General features: G+C 30.2%; 1 long non-coding RNA gene across 1 annotated transcript; it reads left to right on the top strand.

Moving 5' to 3' along the window:
- Positions 1 to 569: 569 nt before the first annotated feature.
- Positions 570 to 4,587, top strand: LOC131847937 (uncharacterized). Its single transcript, XR_009357741.1, has 4 exons — positions 570 to 654; positions 740 to 819; positions 1,622 to 1,741; positions 4,198 to 4,587. It is a non-coding gene; the product is annotated as an uncharacterized LOC131847937 (long non-coding RNA).
- Positions 4,588 to 5,206: the final 619 nt, after the last annotated feature.

Below are 5,206 nucleotides of genomic sequence, written 5' to 3'. Positions count from 1 at the left end.
TATTATGCATACATTCCACAGTTTGAATTAATGTTCTATTTTCGTACATTCCTACATAAGTAGTTTGTTTTTATAATGACTTTTCATGTGAATCATAAATAGTAGGTAGTTATTTATGTTAGTCTGGATATATGAGCATACAACACATGTAGTATTCTAGTCACGAGGTCACTGACACAGGATTTATTGTTAACTTCCTGCCTTTTTATTAACCTTCATATATTTTTCCTAAACACGAATTCTCTTACTAAATTCGTATTTTGCTTATACATATACCCATAGGATTGGCGAATATTTCATGTATATATCTATTTACTTTTATAAAATATACAACTTTACACAGATTGTAGCTAAATGAATTACAGGAAATATATTTATTTTATTATTACATCGATAATGTTAATCAGTTATAATTTATAATTTTGATACATTTCTTCATAGATTTAAAAAATATGTTTGACAATGTTTGAAATATTTCAATATTTATAAAAAAAAAATTGTTAAAATTTGACATGAAATTATCTTACTGTATCACTGATATTGTTTACGAATATGTTCCGGTAATACAATGGCACTTTAATATTACTATGTTATTATTTAAACCATGAAGATTAAGGATAAATTATTAATCTTCAGATATCTCACCGGCATTAGGTAAATATTGACACCAGATAAGATTAAGCACTTATTTATTGAGTTAGCCTACTAAAACTTGAACAATTATCTCCTTTATTTATAGATTAAGCCAACGGAAGCTGCCTTAACAAATGTTTGCGCTGTTTACATCTTCTAATACATATTCCTATCTCTGAGATTAAGGTGTGTACCAACTGTTTGTCATCTTACACAGTTAACAGATAACAATTTATTTGTGTTTGATTATCCTGGGTAAGAAAATTATTACTTAAAATTCCATGACATAGTGAAAAGGGGGTAAATATAATTAAGAATACGAGTGATAAAATGTCGTACCATTTTAGACGACATGAAGCTTAGATATAGAGTGGAGAAAGGTTGGTATATACAACAGTAGCCGCGACAAAATAAATAATAAGTTAGATTAGGATATATGTACTATATGTATGTTTTTATAATATCTTATCAGAACTTATCAACACAAAAGAAAAATGATTGTATTATTACAATTTATATAGTTGCTTATGTGTAAATTGTGTAGATGTAAATTTCTTCAATATGGATAACATTGGATCATTGAAAATTAATATCGAATTAAATTCTTTTTAAATATCAAACAAAAATACAGTCAATTTAAGAAACTGTGTTTTAGGAAGTTAATTGAAAATTAGACCATTTAAATAGACTATTTCGGTCACTAATTGCTATTTAATTTAAGCAATGAGCCCACTAGTGTGTGTATACTCCTAACTAGTTATATGGTTTTTTTTAAATTCTTTCCATAAGATTAGTCACGTGACCATTAATAGAGGTGGTAAAATGATTATGAACACCTCTTTTATCGTTGGAAATCAATAAGAATTGAATTTGTATAAATATTAGCTTTCCTGAGCTATGAAGTAAATATATTAATTCTATCACATTATGCTATCGAATTTGATCAATAGATACGTTAAATTATTTTTTGTTCTTTATAAACGGACAGAAAAACGCAACCATGTTAACTCAAACGAAACTAAACGGCACGCAATCCTCGAGAACATTTATTTATTTACCGGCCCGTTTATGAACTTTGAAAGTTTTAATGACAATGAATGTAACTTAGGTAAGTAATAAAAATACATTATTTTCATACAACTTTGTCACGCGACTATCCCCATAGGTACGCGCTGTCTACAACCTTGCGCAGAACAAGATTCCATTTTAAAAAACTTTCCTGTTATTTAATAAATAAATGGGGAAATGTTCGCTATGTAATTACACAATAATTCACGGTAGCGCGAGAAATTTTATGTTCATGTAGATTTACAGGATTTACTTCTGGGCGTTGGTCTATTTAAATTGTAACTAAAATAATTTCGGTTAGATATAATTTTCTCGCAAATATATCGATACAGTAAAAAATTATAATTGTTCATGTTGTTAACTGTCTACGTACGCAACTCTATGCCAATATATTTGATATTGCATTAGATTGATACCAATATATAGCATTAGATAAAAAGTTCAACGTTTTTTATTAGACAAATTATAGCAACAATGCAAATATATACTTTAATGGAAAATGTGTGGACATGTTCTGTCAAAGGTACGTAATGAAGAGAAAGGAGATAGAATGGTCAGACCTCTTTTGATATCATACATTAACATGCATAAAAGGAGAAATCAGAATATTATCAAAGCACCGCCAAGGTTTCCGCACATGCGTACTAGGGCGTTCAGTATCGACGAGCGGCGAGGCGTCCTTCGTCGCGCAGACTCCCGCATACCCCGATAACGTAAATAATACAATAAAAATAATACAATCCCACTCGATTTGAATGTCTTCTACTCTTGGTAGGTTTGCCGAAGTCAGCTTGATGGACTGTTACGAGCGGTCCCTTGGTACAAGGCGATTTTGTTGCGAGTATACGATTTTTTTACGACGACGGTGTAATTGATCGAGTTGACCCCGAAAAACGGGAGGTTGTGTCAATACAGACAGGGCAAATTTAATAGATTACATGCGCCAAAAACGGGCTGACAACTAGCTTACATATTGATCAAGTCGACAATGTAAATTTATCATAAGAAGAATAAAGACTGGCAGTAGCGCGTAGGAAAGATTTTCATTTAGCGTTATCGCATGCGGGGGTGTTAGGGCACTTTTATGGTGTAGATGTGCGTTTTAATACATCCTATAAACTTTTATTCGTAATTCAAGGTTGAAATTAACACCTACTGGAATACATTTATTGAAATTGTCTTAAATGAATATTTCTAAACAATTTAGTATTTTAATAAAAATACCTATATTTGCCTAATATACATATTTATATCAATTACATGTATAAAAAAAGGTATGTATTTTCTATATTCCTATAATATAAAACAATGGTTGAAATTTACATTTATTTTTATTACTATAGATACTTATCTTAAAAAACGTAAATGTTACATAAGCATAATGTTCAAGTAATAATAATTATTAATATTCATTTATAATTAAAATATTTAATAGAAATAGAATAATATTATAACTTACTTATTATAAATACTACAATATGTACTCTATGCTGAATTTTATTCCTACATCATAAAATGTACGCGGAAATATCCTGTGGTCTATGTCAGAAGCTTATGTAGTTACAAGTGTTAACACCGCGCCACCGTGACAAAGCAGAATCACGCGGGCGTGACAGGGGAATGCGGTCTGACATATTTGAGTATAAATGAGTGTACGGTTAATCTAATATTTGTGAAGTTAACCCGAGGATAACAATCCGATGATATGAGAAAGCTATAATAGCTGGGTACGTTTTGATTTAGCAAGTCATTATTATACTGACTATTACAATAACTTACATAGTATTAAAAACGTATTGAAATTTGTCACAATCGTTTTTTTGTTGAATTAAATATCAAATCTTTAATAAATAATATAATTATTAAAAATCAATAGATTGACTCAGTAAATATCTTCGAACTGAATCGTACTGATTTCTTTCATGTATGAAAATTTATATTATATATTCAGCATAATTTTACTCATTTAATTACTATTTTCACTTTGTCAACTTAAGTTAGTCATTCAGGTTGACCTTTATCCTCTTACTTGGACCAAACCCTAAGTAACTAAATGCTACAAGCATTGAAAATTTTTACTTTACTAGTAATTTATTGGAAATTAAAGATATAGGCTACTAAAATTTTGATACTTCAAAGATTTGTGTGAAGAAAATTGCTAAAAATTGCATGTTATGTATAACACTACGCGTAATATAAATAGACTGGGATTTTTTATCAAGTATGAACTATGTATCATTAATTTTATTTATTGATTACGAAGGATAAATGAGTATTAAACTTACCAGTCTTTGTAACGGCACCCATAAAATTTCCTTTATCTGAAAATAGAAAAAAATTGTGTTAATTCCTTTAGTATTCTGTAAATGACTTTAAAATGTGTATGTTAATGATAATTAGTCTAGTAATAATCTATCTAAGATCTAAGTGCAATTGGATATCTGTACGGTGGGTGTAATAAAAAAAATTAAATGTGACAAATCTAACCGTTTGCAGAGCACGGGAGCGTGTGGGCCACAAGCCAGCTGCGCGTTGCGGAGTGCCACCGGCGACACAGGCCTACTACATCACCCCCTCTCACCCTCCCCCACACGCCTCACTACCCCTCCCTACACCTCAGATTTGCTTACCCCTCGTTCCGGGTCTAACAAGGTCTGCGAGACCTAATAATAACCAGGAAGGGATGGTTTTTCGAAGCTCCTCCATGTCAAGTATCAGAGGTTGAGGGCAAATGGATTTTCAAGTGTTATTTTACGGCAGTGTTTAGGACAACGATAATATAATGTATAAAGTAAATTGACACATAGTTCAGAGAAAATGGATACCTTTAAGTATTAACGGCCACTTTTGTGGGACATAAAAGTTGCTAATAGGTTTTTGCTAAAAATAACGTACCTAGTAGAAATAAAAATATCCATTTAATGATATTTTAGTTACGTTTAAATTCTATAAGAAAAAAATATTATAGATATATAAATATTATATAGAAAAAAAATATTATTTATTCAAATAAACTTACATTGATATATAAATATTATATATATAATATATATATATATATAAATATAATATTATATATTTTAAATAAAAAATCTCTCTGTGAATCGACTAAGTCTTTGCGACTTTTGACTAATTGCGATTTTTTATATTTCAAAACTAATTTGGAATAACACATTAATTGTAACTTAGTAACTTCACCCTTCTAATTGTAAACTTTGGAGACAATACATTGCCCTTTACAAAGTTAGTATTTTATTTAAAATAATGGGTGCGGCCAAATGAAATCGGCAAACTTAACCGGCTTACCCGGCCGTTGCTGCTAATGGTCCTTCGAGCAGGATAGAGAACATGTGCATGTCGTTATTTACTGTTCTATTTCTAGTAAAGCTGCGTTTGTGAGTATATATTTGAAATTTATTGGATTATCGACCCCAGATATACTATATTATTAACAAAGAAAAGTACCTACAGAAAAACAAATCTGGTCATTAATTAAATGCAACCA

The sequence above is a fragment of the Achroia grisella genome, unplaced genomic scaffold (assembly GCF_030625045.1).
Source record: "Achroia grisella isolate CSIRO2021 unplaced genomic scaffold, CSIRO_AGI_Agris_v1 utg544, whole genome shotgun sequence".
NCBI classification, from domain to species: Eukaryota; Metazoa; Arthropoda; class Insecta; order Lepidoptera; family Pyralidae; genus Achroia; species Achroia grisella.
This window is presented reverse-complemented; position numbering and strand designations above follow the sequence as displayed.